Source organism: Bos javanicus, chromosome 4 (assembly GCF_032452875.1).
Source record: "Bos javanicus breed banteng chromosome 4, ARS-OSU_banteng_1.0, whole genome shotgun sequence".
Taxonomy (NCBI): domain Eukaryota; kingdom Metazoa; phylum Chordata; class Mammalia; order Artiodactyla; family Bovidae; genus Bos; species Bos javanicus.
In genome coordinates, this window is record NC_083871.1 from 57,875,115 (window position 1) to 57,897,261 (window position 22,147).

The 22,147-nt window shown below is 37.4% G+C and overlaps 1 protein-coding gene across 2 annotated transcripts in view; it reads left to right on the forward strand.

Annotated features, from left to right (window-relative positions):
- Positions 1-22,147, forward strand: part of IMMP2L (inner mitochondrial membrane peptidase subunit 2) — a 963,981-nt gene that overhangs the window by 429,073 nt on the left and 512,761 nt on the right. The window lies entirely within an intron of this gene.

The following is a 22,147-nucleotide window of genomic DNA, read 5'->3' on the forward strand; positions in this document are numbered from 1 at the left end:
GATATGATTCTTTTCTCTTATTGTAATATTATATATTCTCTTTTGGTTTATGTAAAGACCTTCAGAATTCTTTACAATAAAACTGCAGGTTTCCGCATTTAAGTTACACACAGAATATTTCTTTGGAGCTTGGTATCCAACCATTCAAATTATTTTTAAAAATTGTTGTCATTATCCACTATTTACTTGATACCATGCTAAGCGTGGGATACTAAGAAGAGCAATCCAGTTCCAAACTTGTTAGCTCATAATCCAGGAGTGATGCATAATAATTTACAAAGAGAAATTGAACAGGTGGGACTAGAAGAAAGTAAATAGGGATAGATAATTTTTGTAATTAAACCCCAGAGAAGATGAAATCATGGTCTGTTAGTAGGGAGGAGTTGAGGTGTGGATAAAGAACGCAGAACATCCTGCTAGCATTTGCTATGTTCTCCTAGAAAGTTTTATGGGGCGGAGCTGAAACTAAGGAAGTGGTAATTCTCTTCATTAGCGAGGATGATGAAGAAATGACTCTGTGTAGCAATTTTCACTTTCACTTTCCCAAAATATTTTCTGCAGAAAAAGTTGCCAGCGTGGGAAACAAACCACACTAATGTGTGATGCCTGCAGCAATAGAATGAGTGTATCATGCAATGGGTGGGACAAGCACCATGCTTTGCTCAATTGAGGAAAAATTAAGAGGCCAAGTGGTGTAAATGTAAATACACTGGGATGGTAACATTAAGTACTCAGTACTTAATACCTAACCTTTCAATCACTCCACTTGCTTCCTCTCTTCCTAGATTATTTGAAAACAAATCCCAGACATGAAATTATTTTATTTGTAAATATTTCCATCTGTATCTATAAAATATAAGGTCACCAAAACATAGCCATCATACCATTGTCACTTCTAAAATGTTGGTCGTAATTCCTTAATATCAAAAATTGTGTTCAAGTTTCCATGATTGCCTCATAGATTTTTGTTTAGGTTTTATTTATTTATTTTTTCATTTAGTTTGTTCAAATCAGAATCCTAAAAAGAAAAAAAATCCACATTTTGAATTTTGTTTATGTTCTTTACATAGATTTTAAAATCCATGGGTTGGTCAGTTTCTCTCTCTCTCTCTCTCTCTTTACAATTAACGTATTGAAGAAACCAAGTCAGTTGTCCTAGGTAAAGTTTCTCACATGTTGGATTTTGCTGATTAAATCCCTGTGTGGTTATTGAACCTAGTTCTCTGTGGCCTATATTTATACAAGCTAGTTATTAGGTCTTTCTAGACTGTTCTTGCCTGGAGAATCCCAGGGATGGGGGAGCCTGGTGGGCTGCCATCTATGGGGTCGCACAGAGTCGGACACGACTGAAGTGACTTAGCAGCAGCAGCAGCAGAAATTTTAAAGATCTAGAGAAATGTATGAAAAATTACCTGCATTATCCCATGTAAGTGTCAGTAAAACTAAGACCTTCCCTCTTGCAATTATTATTTAAGTCTAATAAATGCTGATTGAGTCTTTTCCATGCTGAGGTTCTCTGACACATGACCTAGGCATTCTGCAAATCAATAAAATTCAAGTTCTGTATTCAAGTGCTTATAATCATTCCCAGTTATACAGCAGCAAAGCTGGCCAGATTGCTCAAGACTCCCTGGGACTGTTTCCTCTGTAACATCCTGACCCTAACATAGGCAGACAGAGCAGCTTTCTGGTGGGAAATAGCTTTTCCTAAGACATGAAAGCCATCAGTGGTTATAATCTCTTCAGGCATCAGGAATGGATTGTGACTAATGAAATGGCACAGTTGGTCCTACAGATGCTGAGCAGAAGAACAGGTAATCTCACGTCATCTGCTAGGAGACCCAAGGAGAAAACTGAGCTCCAGAAAGATTAGTAGAGTGATTGAAATAGATAGTATGCTGTCTGCCGTAAAATGAATATATACATACACATGTCTATAGACACACTTTCATAAATATTTATATAGGTATTCTTGTTACTTCGAGTGCAAAATTATGAATAATATTTTGAGTATTTGATAGTAAAACAAAGCACAGGAAATTATGCAAACCTTGCTTCTCTTGACTTGTCTGTTTCCTGTTTGAAACATGCCAAGACACCCCGTGGCAGAGCAAGATAAAGCAAAAGTCTGTCAGATCTAGTCCTAAGGACTCAGTCGGAAGTATGGTCCAAGATGGCACTGTCAAGATGAATGGTTTGTTACATGATCTTAAAGGTAATAGCAGGTAATGTATTTTTAATGCCAGGAAATTCATTTGCCTGTGCTGAAAGGGTACAGCTACAGAGGGAAGGTTTGTCAGCCTGTCAGAACAAGGGCCGGTGGACTGACCACTCAGGGATGAGAACACATCATGTGTTCTGAACATGCTTGAGAAATTAAGGAATTACTTGAAGATGTGATGAGAGGCCTTATTAAAAAATGCGAAACAGAGAGCATGCATCTCATGGTTTATATCAGTGACTTTGTCAGACTTGAATATTAGTGTCTATATTGAAAGAAAGTTAGTCACACAGTTGTGTCTGAGTCTTTGTGATCCTATAGACTGTAGCCCACCAGGCCCCTCTGTCCTTGGAATTCTCCAGGCAAGAGTATTGGAGTGGGTTGCCGTTTCCTTCTCCAAGTGTCTATATTAGTCAACACTTAACTAATGTAGTCCATATTTAACTAGTATTTAATTTAATACTAAATTAGTCAATTTTAAGTATTGACTAACATTTAACCCTGAAAAGAGTTCATTGTCTTGTCTTTTCCATGTCCTGGATGAGATTTTAAATTTTCTTGAAAGTTATCACTTGACAAGGGCAGGAGTGATAGGATTACAAAAGCAAAGTAGTTCTGAAAGTAAAATAAAAAGTGAATTAAAATACTGCTAAGGCTTGGCTTTCTGACATGACCCAGATTTACTGGTTAGCTGACAGTGTGTTCCTTCGTGGAGTATTAGAATAGCTAGGAGTTGTTTGGATGGTTTAGATAGAAGAGTAATTAGTTGTTTACACCTTCTAGTCTCTTAGAGAAAAGTAACCTTGAGCATAAAGTGATCTCCTGTTTTTTCTTAGAAACAATTGTAGACAACTCACATGTCTATTTGACAATTTATGAGTTTTGTTACAATAGTTATTTAAAATTTCATAAATAATAATTTATTATTTTAAATATATTTCTTGTTTTCTGCTGTTACCTGTCATGAAGAAAGTTTGAGTTTTCGCATGTATCTGCATCATCAGTGTTTTTATTACTAGAGCCACTCTCTAAGTCATTAACAGTTTCAGAGAACATCATCTTCCCTTCTGTGAAAGTTGAATTACGTGTGATGTTCTAACTGGAAATTATACCCCAAGCTATAAGAACCTATTTATAAAGCATCAGGAAATTGTTTTTGGTTCTTTTCCTTTCATTCTCCCTGTGTTTTGTATTTGTGATACAGATACAAATTTACAATATAACTACCTATTGTATTGCTTTTAACATACTGCTCAGAAGTTCTTATTACAGAAGCTGCATGGCTTGAGGTTAAAAGCACAGGCTCTGGAACCAGTCAGTCTAGATTCAGATTTCAGCCCCATCACTGACTACATCTGTGACCTTGGCCTAATTAACTTTGTTTTAGTTTTCCTATAGAGTTAATAATCGTCCAGCTGGCTAGAGTTGCTTTGAGAATTCATTGTTATTCCACATGAAACAGTTAAACCAACTGTATGTGTTTGATGACTAAGTGTAAGCATTTGATAATAAATAAACCAACATAAGCATTTAGTAATAATACCACTCTACACACTCTCTCACTCCCCCAACCCCCCCCAACAATATCCGCCGTTTCCAATTGTGAGGTTATTTTCACAGATGTAATTTCTAGAATGAATAAAGTTAGAAGCCAATAAGTCTGTCAGGTGACTTCTGCTAAGCTAAAAATACAGAATTATCTTCACATTTTCATGCTAAAATGTCTTCTTTAAGTGGTATTTTAGCCCCGGGAGAAAGCTGTCATCTACTGAAATGTTTTTAAAAATAACTTTATTGAGATACAATTCCTATACTATAAATTTCAGCATTTTGAAATGTGTAATTCAGTGGGATTTAGTATATTCACAAACTTTGGCAGTTATCACTGCTCTGTAATTTCAAAACATTTTCATCACCCCAAGGAGAAACCCATACTCTTTAGCATTCATTCCTTTTTCCTTTCTCCCACAGCCCTAGCACAGACTAATCTACTTTTGTTTTTTGTTTTTCCTATGGATTTGCCTGTTCTAGTCACCTCATATAAATGGTATCTTATAATATTTGACCAACTATGACTGGCTTCTTTTACTCAGCATGCTTTTTCAAGGTCCCTAATATTGAAGTGTGTCAGAACTTCATTCTTTTTATTGCCAAATGAAATTCTATTGTATAGATATACTATATATTTTATTTATTCATCTGTTAGTTGGTAGAGATTTGGGTCACTTCTCCTTTTGCCTATTATGAACATGCTGCTGTGAACATTGGTGTCAGGTTTTCGTGTAGACATTATGTTTTCATCTCTCTGGGTATATACCTAGGAGTGAAATTGCTGGGTCGTAGTGTAACTGTGTTTAACCTTTTCAGAAACTACCAGATTGCTTACCAACTGGCAGTTTAAAATGCCACTAAATTCACTCTTCTTAGCAAGATTCATCCGTTTTTGTTCAGTAGGTGCTTCTCAGATTATTTCAAACCTTTGGTTAATTTGTAGATTTCTGAAAGAGTGTGTTTTAGCAATTGTGTTTCGATTGCTTTTATGGAAGAGAAGGTATTCAGACGTCCTTAATTTGCTGGTCCATAAACGATTCCCAGCATCTGCTAAAGTGGAAACAATGGGCCCAGGAATGGGTAAGACCTCCAATGTGACTTCAGTCCCTGAGAGTAAGGCAAGATCGAGACTGAGGTGTCTCTAGAACTCACAACAGGAGAGAAAAGAGAGGAGACAGAAACTGTGCCTAAGGGAAGCATGCACAGTAGCTACCTATAGGATTGAGCTCTTTTCATTGGGACAGATAAATATTACCAACACATTTTCTGATTTTTCCCATGCACATTGACATGATGCTTCCAGTTCTCTCAAAATGGTTTGTTATAGTAACCAGAATGGTACAGATCCACTCATTTTGAATTAAAAGGCTTTTATGTATTCAGTTAAAAATTTAAAAATTTCTAGTTACCTGAAAGATATTTTTAGCCATTAAACTCATTTGTGGGTGTCACGTGAAGCGCTCCTGTTCCTGCTGTGCTTGGCTTCTTCCACGCAGAGGTTGTTTCAGCCAGGTTAAATCCGAGTCACGGCACCATAGATGTCACACAAGTGTGTGTTCCTCGGTTCTTTGTCTCGTCACAACAAAGATTTGGAGCAATGGACATTAAAGCCCTTGGAGCGTCACAGCTCTTGGGTCTTGGACAAACTGTGCTACAGCTCTTAGGCAAATCAGTGTTACAGCTCTATTTTATTTATAAGATAGCAGGAGAATCCAAGACTCGAAGAGAAGAGAGTGGAGGAGTGCATGGGGAGGGAGAAAGAGAGAGAGAGAGAGAGAGAGAGAGAGAGAGAGAGAACACGCACATGCACGCGGGAGAGAGAGTCTGAGAGAAAGCGCTTTGGCTCCTCCTTTTACATGTTTTTTCCTCCACCTTGGCCTGCCCTATGCAAATTGGGCTTAGCCAGGAGTGCTGTTTGTTCTGTTTGTTCTGCCTGAAGTCTTCACTCTGGTCCTCGGACCTTCCTTGTCTTTTAGCCACTGCCATTTTGGACTCCTTTTCCCTATTCTACCTACCTAACATGGGTATATCACATTGTAACCTCTCTTCATTTTATTTTTCTATTCCTCTGCTTTTTTTATTTTTTATAAAAAATATTTTTGACTGGTATTCCTTTAATATCTCCTAGTAACTCAACTATTCTGGCTCCCATGCTTTTCAATAACTACTCTGACTTGACTTGGAATGACTTTAGAGCCAGCATGTCTGGAGAGCAGCTGTCCATTGGCATTTGCTCTAATAGTACATTTTCCAAAGCCATCCTTTGGAATTAAGTTTTTATTTATTAATTTATTTTTAATTGCCTGTGAATTTTACACATTGTTTCTCCTGCTTCCCCAGATTTTGCTTCATAGATTTATGCTTTCTCATAAGAAGTGGCTCGTAATCCTTACAGTCCCTTAATATTGTTTTAATGTCTGTGATTACTAGACTTGGCATTTGCCTGATGCTCAGTTGACACCCTGAGAGTGAGTGGAAGAGTTCACCTAATGACTCATCTAGGAGACACACCAGTCCTCTGATATCTCCTTATTTGGCAAGTCCTAGTTTGAGTGGTCCCACTGATTCATATATCCATCCTGGGTGATTCCTTCCATGTGAACACTTAAGTCGATATTTGCCATCTGTGACTTGTTTATAATTAGATTCAGCCATCCAAAAAGTCAGTTCCATGCTGACTCAATACACTGTTTCATTTTGTGTTGCCCAAGAGACCTAGATCTGTTTTTTTCTTCATTTTACTTTTGATAAGACTTTTCCAAGAGGAGTTTATATTATCAAAATTTAATTATTTAAAAAAAGAAATAGATATTCTCAATTTAATGCTATGTGTTAAAAGAACATGCAATGGTGGATTGCTCTAGGTGGTGTCATTTATTCCCATGGCTTAATAATCGTTAATATATTAGTAGTTTAAAGGTGTGACTTTAGCCCAGCTTTTTCTTTGAGCTCCCAGTATCTACACTTGACATTTCTGTTTGGATTTATTAAAAGCATCTCAGATGTAAACATGTGAAAAGCTGACTTTCAGTTCAAATCTCTTTTACTGCTTCCTTGGAGTAAATGATACTGCCATCCATACAGGTACAAGTCAGAGACCTAAGATTCATTTTTGACAGATTTCCGTCTTGGCCTTCATGATGCGATCTGTTAGAAAGAATTGTTGACTGTTTCTCATTGTGATCTCATTCTTTTGCTGGCACCTAACCCTGCATATGCCACTATGGTAGGCTTCTCTTTGTTCTCTTAGCTTTCACTCTCCCACTAATCATTTCTTCCTAACAGAGCCAGTGATTTCAAAATATTTACCGTTGTTTTCTTTTAAACAGGTAATAAAAGTACAAAGATAAATTTCAAAAGGCACAGCAGGCTGTCCAGTGAAAAGTTAATCTCCTTCCTGCCTCGGTCCTCTAGAGCCTCTTGGTTCCTTTTTTCAGAGGCACTGCTAATATTCCCTTCAGACATCATGTGCATATTTTAGCAAAACAACTTCTTTCTGAGTAAGACTTAAATCTGTAACTCTGCGTTTCCCATCTTGCTTGATACGCTTGCCTGAATTTATTTCCTTACCTGTGTTTTTCAGCACTTTCGTTAGTTCCCTTCCCTCCAACCACACTGTGCCTCATACTTTATTTCAGTTGTTGACCCTGCCTGGCTTTCTCTAAACTCTTTACACAGGCTGTGTAAATGAAGGTTCTCTTCATTTAGGAATATTCTACCCATTCAGCTGTAATATTCCAAGGTAAACTGCATTTTCCTCGGGGGAATCCTCATGGCCTCCATAGTCCAGATCAGACCCCTCTGAAGCAGGATCTCATATTTAGCCTTCAGGGTACTGATTGCAGTTTGTGTTTATATAGGTAGTGATGGTTTGGTTAATTCTTTTTGCCTTTGCAAGATTCTAAGTCCCATGAAGGCTGTGTTTTGCTCATGTTGCTGTTCAGTATTAGTGCATGAATAGTCAAAAGCCCACTTGAAAGGACTCCGTTGCCTTTGGGAAACACCCCTCTCACCCCATTGTTTCTTGTCTACAGTTATTTACACACAGTTGGTCCTCCACAACTTCCACCCTCTGTGCATTTATTTACCTAAGTAACCCTCAAATAAGCAGCAGTAAGTATTTTGGATAGTAAGGAAGGGGAAGAGGAGTAAAAACATGGTAGCACAAAGGAAAGTGATTCTAGGAGTAGACAAGTTGTAGTTAAGCTAGTTTACCAGTCAGTATTATGATCTACTTCTCTGTGGAAGGTGTGATTTTTCTCTTAGCAAACTGTCTAAATATATCCAGCTCCCATTTTGTGTGGTTTTTCACCTCTAAGATCCAAGAGGGCAAAATTGTCATTTGTCTTGCTCAATGCTTCCAGCGCAGCACAGTCATCCCTTGGTATAGGGTGTGGGGCGGGAGGGTAGTGGTGGTGGTTCCTGTTCCTCCCTACTACATGGATATAAAATTTGTGGACATCCAAGTCCCTTAGTTGGCTTCCTGATCCATGGGATGCAACCATGGATCTGAAACATAGTGTATGTTCTGCACTTGGTTGAATCTGCAGATGGAGAACCTGTGGATACGGATGTCAGACTATAGTTATTATTGTGTCTGGGAAATGGACGCTAAATAAATATTTGCTAACTTGAAATTTAAATGTGACTGCATTGTGTATTGACTTTGAAATATTGTGTGGAAAGAAACAAATAATTATTCAGGGAGACTCTGGCACATTGTCTCTTAAGGCAGATAGTGGGGATGCATAGAGAAATGTTATTTGTGCTCCTAGTTTGGGGTCTGTTTTTATATAGTAAAAGTCATGGACTTAATCAAACTATGGTGGGTTTGCTTTGCAAGTAAAATTCTTACAATATGGAGGTTTTGTTAGTCCAACAACTAAGTCTCCTCATTTGACAAGGTTGCAGTGTACAGGTTGTGACACTGAAAATTAAATAATAATTTCTAAAAAAATTTTACAAAGCAAGTCAGAATAAAGAATGAATAAAATAAAGCTATTTTAAAGGTTTTGTTACATCACTAGTTTGTTCATAAGAGTAGTTTTGAATATACACTGGTTGGTTTCTCTCTAAGGTACGACGTGATTGCTACTGTTATCATTTAAAAATAGTGTCTTTTCCCACAGAGAATGGCAAGATAGATATCCTGAGTCTCATAAAGGCCCTGGGAAAGTCCTTGGGTGTGGTTTCAGTTTACTTTTTTGTCCTTCAGTCCTGAGAGTCATTTTCATTAAAGGTCTTATTCCTTCTCTTGATCTCAGAAGTATCTGTAAACAATGCTTTCATTTGAAATCATGGAACAGGAAATACACAAATAAAGAAATACATTTTAAAGAAATAAATACTTGTAAAATGACCCAAGGTAAGATTTTTAAATGTAGACAGGATAAAGCATTTCTATTTTCCTTTTAAAAAATGTAATTCAACAATTTTGGCCTTTTACAGGGAATGGCTTCTCAGTATTTTAAAGGTAACCCATGATATCATGGATGTATTCCTGAAGTTTTTGACCTAAGAGTCAATGCTGTGTGGTCTTTAGTCATGGTAATCTACTCTACTTATTTAGCCTGGGAAGAGGTTGTGGGGATACGTGGGGGATGTATCAGAAAAGAAAGTTGTTTCTCTATAATTTAAGAAGTTATTATATAGTACCCTAATTACATAATGTCACTTTTTTTTAAAGTCAGTGCTTTTGCTTTTTTTCTCATTTGTATAATAAAAGAGCAGTTTATAATGGACATCTTTTTAATGACATTCTGATTTTATAAAATTATATTTGCAAACTTTTTACCATCTTCTTTGATGTCAAAATAAACATTCAAACAGAAACATTGATCGGAGCTCACATAAAAGTTAGGAAATACGATGTTTCAGCTACTTAATAATTAGAACTTGCTGCTGCTGCTAAGTCACTTCAGTCGTGTCCGACTCTGTGCGACCCCATAGACAGCAGCCCACCAGGCTTCCCCGTCCCTGGCATTCTCCAGGCAAGAACACTGGAGTGGGTTGCCATTTCCTTCTCCAATGCAGGAAAGTGAAAAGTGAAAGTGAAGTCGCTCAGTCGTGTCGTGTCCGACTCTAGCGACCCCATGGACTGCAGCCTACCAGGCTCCTCCGTCCATGGGATTTTCCAGGCAAAACTACTGGAGTGGGTTGCCACTGCCTTCTCCAAATTAGAATTTAGCAAATTCTAATTAAAACTTAAAATATACAACTTGCCAGTGTAGGCACTAATATAGGATGGGTTATGTTCTACTGTCTGTCCACAGCAACAAAAATGTCACAATCTAAAAATAAAATCAGAATGATAAATTTCAATGACAACAATAAAAGTTTGGGGGCCAGGAGAGTTGTTCATCTAATTGAGGGCACCGCCTTCTGCTGTCCTCAGGTATAGAATATTGTTCCATTTTAAATCATTGAGGGAGAAGGGCTTTATATTTTAAATTGCAAGCTAATAAATGCTCTTTTTCTCATTAACACGCATGACCTCTATGATTTATGCTCTCATGCATGCTGGCCCACTTTCTCAGTCTCTGTTAATGATGTTGAGAACCTTTGTTTAACATGAATTATTTTCCAACTGAACCCCTGTAAATTTGCAATAGACATTCATTGTAGTGATCTACTTGTATTGTTCAGGAAGGAAAAATATCAAAATGAACCCTGCTTGTTGCACATTTTCTGATTTCTTCAATATATGTAGAAAATCATTCCATTTATTGGAATTTCACAGACAGCTTTGTCATACTTGTGATATTAGAGATAATACATGAGTTTCTCACTTCAAATATTAAGATATTTGCTGTTCAAATAGTAATTATTAGAGTTGGAAAGAGAATGACAGATGAAGAAAAACTGATAATTAAGTTTACAGGACTCTATATAATTTTATGTTCTTAATTTACAGTGAATTAAATATTCTCATATTATTTTGCCATCTTTGACACAGGTGGGTATGGAATTTGGATTTAACTTCAAATCCACGATGTTTGCAGTAAAGTCCATGAAGCTTCCCAGGTGATGAATTGGTAAAGAATCCATTTGCCAACACAGGAGACATTTGTTTGATCTCTGGGTCAGGAAGATCCTCTGGAATAGGAAATGGCAACCTACTCCAGGACTCTTGACTTGAAAAATTTCCATGGACAGTGGAGTCTGATGGTCAACAGTCCATGAGGTCACCAAGGGTTGGACATGACTGAGCAGACACGCATACAAAATCCTATTAATAGAAAATTATAAATGCATTCCTAAATCTGCATAGTTCATTGACAGAGTTAATTTTTAGCTTTTTAAATTAAGGAAGAAGATAATTTATGGAATAGGGTTTAACAAAATACGTCGCTCAGGGCAGGCCAATACTCTAGCCTTTCCCCCCCATCATTTAACATGACTGTTGGAATATCATTTCACTATAATCACCACAAAGATGTTTCTGGTAGCTCTCATTTTGACCAACCTAAGAGGTGATATTGTTGGCAGCTAGCAAAATCACTTCATAATGAATAAAGTAGATTTTGTAAACTCATGGGATTATAGAATATTAAAGTCGGAAAGTGCTAGGGAGATTATTCAATTCAATCTCTTTCTAATATCTTGAGGAAACTAAGACTTAATAAGACATGGTGGTTTGTCAAGTACATTTTGCCAGGTTAGTTAAAAGCCAGACTAGAATTCTGTTTTTAAAATTCTTTTGTCTTTATCACCTTGCTTTTTCTCTTAACTCACTTCTAATAAGAATGTATTTATATCTTAAGATAAAAGAGAATGCACTGAAATTTATCAAATAGAGTACATGGAAGCTGTTTTATAGTGACTTAACTGTTTTTTGTCCTGGGTTATGGATAAATAGGAAGGTCTTTGTTATTCATGAGTCCTTTGTACCATGTCTAAGTTTATGTTGATAAAGTGACTGATGATGGACCCCTTGATAGATCAGGTTAGGGGCTGGTCAGTGGATAAGACCAATCACATGATGAGAATATTAAATTAAGGCTTTGTGCCATGTGGTATTAGTCTGGCTTCCCTAAAGACTGAATTAAATCACATGACCCGGTGGAAACCCTGGACACTGTGGTCAGTGGAGCTTCCTGTTGGGTGAACGCACTGATGTGCTGGAAACGTACATGGCCTGATTTCATGGGGAAAGAGCAGAGCAGCTCTGTGTTTGGGACCTTTTAGGACCTTAACCCATGTTTCTTTTTATTTGGATGGTCTGGTTTGTATTATCTTTATTATACAATTATATTAAGTATAGCACTTTTCTAAGTTCTTTTAATCACTCTAGAGAGTGACCAACCTGAGGGTGGTCATTAGAAGCTCTCATATTTGTGTCTATTTGGTCAGATATGCAGGTGACCTGGGAGCCCATTTCTGGCTGGCTTCTGAAATGACAGCAGTCTGGTGGAGCCCTGAAGTCCTTAACTTGTGGGGTCTGTGCTAATTTTACATGATTAGCATCAGAATTGAAATGTATTGCAAAGTGCCAGTTGGGGTTGGTGTCAGAATAGAACCATTGAAACATACATGCCATACCACTTACCAGGACTTCATGTAATCTATTTGTTGATAACTGAATTGGTGCAAAAAAACTGGTCAGGTGTGAGTCAAGTTGACCATGGATTGTGAGTAGTGACCTGCAATGTCTGTTCCTCTTCCTATGGATGGCAATTGTGCTTTCTCTAGTAAAGAACTTGTGTTCAGAACCATGAATTGGAAAACTTAAGAAATGTGCTAAGAATATATTTCCATGTTTGAGTAGATCTCCTCCAGTTTCTACCCTTTTTGTGACAAGATTAAATGATACTTTCTAAAAGCTTGCTACTCAGGGTATAGTTCTTAGGCCAAAACCATTGGTATCATCTGGGGGCTTGTAAAAAAGAAGATTTAAATGTAATCTATAGTTTAACAAGCTCCCGGGATGAGTCATAAGCACAGTAAAATTTGAGAAATGTTAATCTAAAATTTGGAGATAATGAGATTTTATATTAAACTAAAATCTAGACTGTTCTCTTGAAAAAATGAAGATGAAAATTCTGGCTTTTTTTTTAAATCTCTTATTTTCCTCAGTAATCTAAACCCTTTTGTAATCAGTAAATTCTTCCACACCTACTTATTGTAATGATACTCTATCTTTCATGGCTCTTGGCATTTGCTAACATCTGTTAATATCTCAGTATTGCATGCAGGCATTAAAAATCAATCTCTAGTTCCTTATTAAATATGGTTGATTGATCACATGCATTTATCTTCTCTCCTTGAAATGTCACTAAAATACCAATAAGGAATAAAAAGAAAACATCAACCCACAATGATACAGAGAATGGAATGGATACTATATTAGGCAAGAGATGTTAGCAGATTTATTGTTCTGTATAGAATTTGAGAATGAAATGTTCTAGGTACATTGAAAATAAAGTAATTGAAAAAAAAGAGAGACAGTAATTATCTGAAGGGAGTCCAAAACTGTATAGGAAACAGTATAATCATAGTCATAGTATACTATGTGCTTCAGCACTTAAAATTTATAATATGTGTATGCGTGAGTGCTAAGTTGCTTCAGTTGTGTCCAACTCTTTAGGACCGTACGGACCATAGCGTGCCAGGCTCCGCTGGCCATGGGATTCTCCAGGCAAGAATACTGGAGTGAGTTGTCATGCCCTCTTCCAGGGCATCCTCTCGATGCAGGGATTGGACCAGTGTCTCCTGCATCTCCTGCATTGGCACACAGGTTGTTTACCACTAACTCTGCTTGAAAAGTTCAGTATGTGATTTAGCAAAGTTGTTATAAAATTATATTTTGAGCAAACTTTTTGGGGATGTGGAGGTATATAAGGGAGCAAAATTCTCATTTTTTAAAATATTATTTCTAATCAGTTAATTATATCTAAGACTTTAACATTTAATATTAGTGGTATAGGTTTGGAATATAGTAGTACCACTAGAAAAAACAGTTGAGTTAATATTCTCTCTTTTGCTTCCTCTCAGTAAACATGTCAGAATTTATGGGTACTGGTACACAGTGTCAAGATTATTGGAGTAACAGTCAGAAGAGCTGAGTGCTAGTCCTATGCTGCCTCCGTTGCACTGTGTACATGTCAATAAAAAGGCATACTTTTTACGCACCATGATTCTTATTCCATTTTATCATCCAAGTTCTGTACTATGTGTCATAGATATATTCCTCTGTTGTAAGCAGAGTAGATAAGAGAAAATTTCTAGTTGTTCCTTCAACGATACTAAATTTTGCTTTGCTTTGTCACTCAGCCATTTACCCAAGTGTCTTTAAAATTACCCTTTCACAGGAAGAATAGACAATTTTTCTTCTCAAGCAGCCGAATAGTTTTAATAACTTGGAGAACAGCATGGAATCCTCATTAGCATGAAGAAGAGCAATAGTTCCTTTAATTTAGGCAGATGGAAATATTTTCAGTTCTCACATCCTGTAACATTTGTGAGAAGTTCAAATATTTCCAAAATTGCAAAATGCCATCTGGCCAAAATGCCATGCCCCTGTTAACTTATTTCAACCCTGACCAATTAATTATATATATTTTAGCTTTCTCATCATTTGTGTTCCAAGTTTCTGTTTGTCCAACAGCAAATCTATAATATTAAGTAAAGTGTAGTATCTTTGAAAGGCACGCAGCTGTGACTTTGAATTTTGTTTATATTTCAGAACCCTGTAGATCGCATGTACAAGCAGAAAACATCTAGTATTGACCCACTTGGGGCTGAGGAATATGTGATCCTTTCCAAAAGGTTCCTATTAGCCTTTGGTCATTGCCACTTACTGTCATATCTGCCTTTGCCAACCAATTTTCTAAAGGGCAGTCGAGAGCAGGTGATAACAGAGAAAAGCCAACATTTAATTAGGGCAAACAAGCTAACACGTCAAGTGGACAGAGGGCTTTGTCCTTCCAGCGTTCCAAGTCTCAGTCGTCTCTCTCTCTCCCTCCAGCTCTGCCTGTTTCTGGTGCCTTTTTTCTTACCTTGCCTTTTGGTCTCTTGTGTTTCACTTTTTCAGCATTGATGTGCTCTGTTCTTGTTTCTCCTCCCTTTTTCTGCTTTTATTTTTTCTTTATTCCTGTTCATTGTACTTGCATGTGTGCGTGCTTAGTTATATCTGACTCTTTGCAACCCCACGGACTGTAGCCTGCCAGGCTTCTCTGTCTATGGGACTTTCCAGGCATGGAAACTGGAGTGGGTTGCAATTTCCTATTCCAGGGCATCTTCCTGACCCAGGGATCAAACCCATGTCCTTTGAATCTCTTATATTGGCAGGTAGCTTGTTTACCTCTACACCACCTGGGAAGCCCATTGTACTAATAAAATCACAAAATAGGAAATTGAATTGTAATGGTACCTGGTGTTTAGTAGATGAGACAATAGGAAGCTGGAAGGTTACTGAAGAAATAAAATGAGAGCTTCAGTTTTTGAAGTAATAGTGTCAATAGCATAAGGCCATCTTGTCAGATAAAAGAATTATCTAGTTTTTCCTTTTGCTGGGGAATTGTGAGATGAAGCATTTTCAGCAGGTGAAATATATCTTAATAGGTGTTCTTTTTTCCTAGCTTAAAATAGGATACTTTAATTCAGAGGAAAAATTATTTTTGTATTATAGAAAATGAAGATTTAAAGAGAGCAGGTACTATTTTATGTGTCTTCTGTTACAAAAGAACAAATTTTCAGATAGGGGAGATGGTTATCTTGCATATCAGGATCAGTTTAATTACTATTACCTTGGAATTTTCACCAAATATATCTGGCAGCTACTTAATTGCTGTAGTATTTCTTACCTGTCTTTCCTCCTGCATAGTTTTTCTCACCACAGATAATTTCCTAAACTCTTGCAGGGCAAGTATGTATCTGGTTCATCTTTGTATATCCTGAAGCTTTTAACATTTTAATTTCTTAGTAAATACCAATGAACAAAGAAATACCAACCTAGCCCAGTCTCTGGCCATTGTTATGGTTTATTACCTGTTTATAGAATCATTTAGGCTTCTTGCCTCTGGGTAATAGTGCTGCTGAGGTTCTCAGAGCACTAAAATTCTGTCTTAATTTAGCCTTTTATTAACTCAGTTCCAAAAAATTTTCTTCAGTGTACAATGTAAATAGGAAAAAGATGAAAATACCAGATTTATCCTTTTCATGAAATACTTGACATCAAATGAACATTGTATTCATTTTTTCCCCTCACAATAGCCAAATAGAAATTTACATAAAGTTTTCGATGGAGTTCCATTTTTAAAACCATATCAGCTAAAATGTATTTAGCAGAATGGTATGTTCTTCTATATTTGTGGTACTTGAATGCATCCTAACTTTCAAGATTTTTTTTCCCCCTAAAACATAGATGCAAGCAGTTCTCTTTTGCCTTAAAGGGTTTTACAAGTAAGTTATCTCTTATCTCTCATCTTTTTCTAGCTATGTTCCATTTTTCCTTCTGGACTATTTTAATTTACTGCAAGTCACTTTGCAGTGTTTTCCATCTATAAGTTACACCTAACTTGGAGCAAGTGATATCATTTGTTTGTTTATGGATGACTATTAAAATTTAAGATGGGTTAGCATTTATATAAAGAGCAATGAATTATATTGCCAAGTAATAAAAAGTACCTGCCACAAATAAACAGAGAGGCTCACTATTTCCCTCTTTCTTTGGTCCTCTGGCACCAGCCGTTAATGTAGGGCATGAAGTATCAGTGCTGGAGAGATGCCAAGTCACTGGGTAAAGTGAGTGCCTTTGGGTATTTTCTTTATGAGACTGTCACCCTACTTGTGCTAGTGCTGAACAGACAAAAGCAAAGGAAAACCTTTAGCCAGAGGGATCCTGTTTCCTCCAACAGAACACAGGCATCAAGATTACTCTAGGCAATATGACATTATCCACATTCACCAAATACATTGAAAAGAACGAATGGAGTACATTTTTGTGTTTTAAAGTAGGTTTATACAAAGGTGCAGTGAATCCATCTGTTTTCCAACTGTATTTCAAAGTGAGATTTTTAAAAGTATAATTTCTTAACTCATTCATATTAAAGTTCTAACAAAATTTCAACACTGACTTCTGATCTTTGGGAAAGCTGTTGAAATACCTCTTGGTCTTAAGAAACTGAACTGCTTTTGACTCTGTGCTTTTATTATTCACAGCATTGAGGTGGTAATTTAATATCTTTACTCCTCAAATCAAATTTTTTTTTCCTATCATTTGCCTGTGTCTTGGCTTATCAAGCTTGATTACATTTGCCTTTTCTTACTTTGAGCAATGTGGTCTGAAAGTGAAATGGAAAAAAAAAATTGATCTTCCTAAGTATATAAAGCTACGTGCCAGTATTTTGTATAAGTTTTGTTTTGCATGATGGAAAATTGTAATTCTAGCTTAAGACCTTTTTCTTTTTTTGCCATGATTAGGAAATGGTGAAATGGATGATCAGCAACTGAATAAACAAAGATTTTAAAAATTCCTTACTTAAAACAGAAAAAAAATTTATTAAGGCATCTGAATGGCTCTTTCAGCATGATAATTAATATAAATTAAACATAGAATAAATCCTTCTTGAAAATTAATTGAACTTTATTTTGGTTTGCATATTTGTCATACCGTAGTAAAAGTTATCAAGAACCAAGATTAATTTTCACAGTGTTTTACCCATACCCTATTGCCATTCAAAGTTGAACCTACCCCCTATATATTTACAACTTTAAAATTTTGACAAGAGTTACTTAGTTCACATCCTAGATTTATCCATTTCCATCTGCTTGTAGTGGATTGAATTGTGTCCCTAGAAAAGATATTTAAATCCTAACCCCAGTACCTGTAAATGTAAATAAGGTCTTTGCAGATGTAATCAGATTAGTCCAATGACTGATACTTCATAGGAGAAACTGGAAGATCTGGGTATAGACACAGAGGAGACGGCTGTGTGGTACTCTCTTATGGCAGTGCAAGGAAATGAATGTACCACTCCTCCTAGAATGGACCTCAGGAAAACACTGCCAGGGATAGCCAGGGAATCTACCAGCATGCATTCTTTTTTAGAAATCTATATGAAGGTTATCTGGTAATATACTGATTTAATTATTTTAAGATTTATTTTTTCCTGCCCTTTAAGAGTTTTTTAGTACAATATTATCAGACAGATACATTTTAGAAATATTAACTATATTCCTCTAGACTATTCTTTAATCCATGTAAAATTACAAACTTTGGTTCAGGTTTAAGCCCAACCTTTCCTTGGGCAAGTTATTAAACTTTTCTGAGCCTCAATGTATATGTAACCATAACCTGCTCTTCCCTCCTCCATCTCTTCGCATAGCAACCTTTCAATAGCTGCGTTGCCATCTTTTCCTCTCTTCTCCTTTTCCCTTATTATCTTGACTGAAGAAACAAAATTAAACTTTGAACTAATAACTATAAAAAGAGGAGCTAAATGTCAATTCCGTAATAATTCTTCATTTATGATTTATTTCTAACCATGGGTACTAGGAGGTGTTTAATGTTTTTCCAATGGCAAATTATAGCCAATTGGTAGCTATTTCAAAACGGAGAAGATGATGCTGTGAAAGTGCTGCACTCAATATGTCAGCAAATTTGGAAAACTCAGCAGTGGCCACAGGACTGGAAAATGTCAGTTTTCATTCCAATCCCAAAGAAAGGCAATGCCAAAAAATCCTCAGACTACCGCACAATTGTACTCATCTCACACGCTAGTAAAGTAATGCTCAAAATTCTCCAAGCCAGGCTTCAGCAATACATGAACCATGAACTTCCAGATGTTCAAGCTGGTTTTAGAAAAGGCAGGGGAACCAGAGATCAATTGCCAACATACGCTGGATCATGGAAAAAGCAAGAGAGTTCCAGAAAAACATCTATTTCTGCTTTATTGACTATGCCAAAGCCTTTGACTGTGTGGATCACAATCAACTGTGGAAAATTCTGAAAGGGATGGGAATACCAGACCACCTGACCTGCCTCTTGAGAAACCTATATGCAGGTCAGGAAGAAACAGTTAGAACTGGACATGGAACAACAGATTGGTTCCAAATAGGAAAAGGAGTACGTCGAGGCTGTGTATTGTCACCCTGCTTATTTAACTTATATGCAGAGTACATCATGAGAGATGCTGGGCTGGAAGAAGCACAAGCTGGAATCAAGATTGCTGGGAGAAATATCAATAACCTCAGATATGCAGATGACATCACCCTTATGGCAGAAAATGAAGAGGAGCTAAAGAGCCTCTTGATGAAAGTGAAAGAGGAGACTGAAAAAGTCGGCTTAAAGCTCAACATTCAGAAAACAAAGATCATGGCATCTGGTCCTATAACTTCATGGGAAGTAGATGGGGAAACAGCGGAAACAGTGTCCGACTTTATTTTTTTGGTCTCCAAAATCACTGCAGATGGTGATTGCAGCCATGCAATTAGGAGACACTCCTTGGAAGGAAAGTTATGACCAACCTAGATAGCATATTCAAAAGCAGAGACATTACTTTGCCAACAAAGGTCCGTCTAGTCAAGGGTATGGTTTTTCCAGTGGTCATGTATGGATGTGAGACTTGGACTGTGAAGAAAGCTGACCGCTGAAGAATTGATGCTTTTGAACTGTGGTGTTGGAAAAGACTCTTGAGAGTCCCTTGGACTGCAAGGAGACCCAACCAGTCCATCCTAAAGGAGATCAGTCCTGGGTGTTCATTGGAAGGACTGATGCTAAAGCTGAAACTCCCATAGTTTGGCCACCTCATGTGAAGAGTTGACTGATTGGAAAAGACTCTGATGCTGGGAGGGATTGGAAGCAGGAGGAGAAGGGGACAACAGAGGATGAGATGACTGGATGGCATCACCAATTCATTGGACATGAGTTTGAGTGAACCCCAGAAGTTGGTGATGGACAGGGAGGCCTGGCAGGCTGCGGTTCATGGGGTCACAAGGAGTCGGACATGACTGAGTGACTGAACTGAATTGAACTGAAAATCAATTAATAATCATTCAGAAATTTTTTTAATTAAAAAAAGAACTAGAATAGAAAATATACTGAGTTTGAATTGCACAGTTCAAATTCTTTTCATGAAACTTACATTTTGTTTATGTGTGTGTCATAATGTATTATATTTACTTTAATATGGAACACAGTTAAAAACAAGTTTAGAAGTCAATAGCTAAACAAAAACAACTTTACTTGTTCTCATTTATAATTTCTTCCTCAGTATCCTCTTAACTCATGACTGGGTTAGATTGCTGTAAGTAGGTTAAGTGATGAAATAACAATGATCTGTCAGAATACCTTTCATTAGTTTTCTTTTGGCGATTGTCTTTTCTGTGGTGACTGAAAGTCTTGTAATTCTATCAGTTTCTCTAATGACCATGGCATCAAGGAGGTACACTTGCTCTGTTCATATTTTCAATTTCTTAGTTTGTGTCAGGCTTTACTTCTAAAAGTATGCTATCAATAAAATACTATTTCTAACTACAGAGATTCTTAATTTTCTGCTCTTAAGATTGAGAAATGCAGTATTCCTGCCTTATGAGTACACAAGGATGTCACAGTCTTCAGTGATATCCACCCTCCAAATGTGACTTCCTGAGTCCTAAGGGCACCCATGATGGAGAACAATACTTCTGATGAGGCGGCCACCCGGCTGCAGCCACTCCCCATGGTGAGCACTGAGGGACACAGGAAGTGAAAAACACAAGATCCTGGCCCCAGACAGCTGAGATACATGTGAAAGGAATATATGAAAGGCATAATTTCAGTGAGCCTAGGATTCTGCAGCTACCTATACATAGAAAAGTGCTAAATTCCTTAAGTTGGGATATCTGGTTTTCTTTAATTCACAAAACACTTTTGATACTCAGACTACTTGCCCTTTGCTACAAACTTCTATATAACTTGACTCCCTTCCCCCACCTCCTCAGAAAAGTTCTCTCAGGGTCACTTGAGGTGCTGTCTCCCAGGCTTAAAGTCCTAAAAATTCCAGTGAATAAAACAACTCTCAACTTTTAGGTTGTGACTGTTTTTAACTTGACATGATAATTGCTGATGTTAATTAAGTTATCATAATACTTACTTTTACTACCTCCTTTGTGACTCTTATCTAAGAGATGATATCAGTTTATATGATAAATTCCAAAGTTTACCATTCATTCCAGTTCAGTCGCTCAGTCGTGTCCAACTCTGCGACCCCATGAATCGCAGCACGCCAGGCCTCCCTATCCATCACCAACTCCCGGAGTTTACCCAAACTCATGTCCATCGAGTCAGTGATGCAATCCAGCCATCTCCTCTTCTGTCATCCCCTTCTCCTCCTGCCCCAAAACCCTCCCAGCATCAGAATCTTTTCCAATGAGTCAGCTCTTCACACGAGGTGGCCAAAGTATTGGAGTTTCAGCTTCATCATCAGTCCTTCCAATGAACACCCAGGACTGATCTCCTTTAGGATGGACTAGTTGGATCTCCTTGCAGTCCAAAGGACTCTCAAGAGTCTTCTCCAACACCACAGTTCAAAAAGCATCAATTCTTCGGCACTCAGCTTTCTTCACAGTCCAACTCTCAGATCCATACATGACCACTGGAAAAACCATAGCCTTGACTAGATGGACCTTTGTTGGCAAAGTAATGTCTCTGCTTTTGAATATGCTATCTAGGTTGATCGTAACTTTCCTTCCAAGGAGTAAGCGTCTTTTAATTTTATGGCTGCAGTGACCATCTGCAGTGATTTTGGAGCCCAGAAAAATAAAGTCTGACACTGTTTCCACTGTTTCCCCGTCTATTTGCCATGAAGTGATGGGACCAGATGCCATGATCTTCGTTTTCTGAATGTTGAGCTTTAAGCCAACTTTTTCAGTCTCCTTTTTCACTTTCATCAAGAGGTTTTTAGTTCCTCTTCACTTTCTGCCATAAGGGTGGTGTCATCTGCATATCTGAGGTTATTGATATTTCTCCCAGCAATCTTGATTCCAGCTTGTGCTTCTTCCAGCCCAGCATTTCTCATGATGTACTCCACATAGACATTAAATAAACAGGGTGACAATACACAGCCTCAATGTACTCCTTTCCTATTTGGAACCAATCTGTTGTTCCATGTCCAGTTCTAACTGTTTCTTCCTGACCTGCATATAGGTTTCTCAAGAGGCAGGTCAGGTGGTCTGGTATTCCCATCTCTTTCAGAATTTTCCACAGTTGATTGTGATCCACACAGTCAAAGGCTTTGGCATAGTCAATAAAACAGAAATAGATGTTTTTCTGGAACTCTCTTGCTTTTTCGATGATCCAGTGGATGTTGGCAATTTGATCTCTGGTTCCTCTGCCTTTTCTAAAACCAGCTTGAACATCTGGAATTTCACGGTTCATGTATTGCTGAAGCCTGG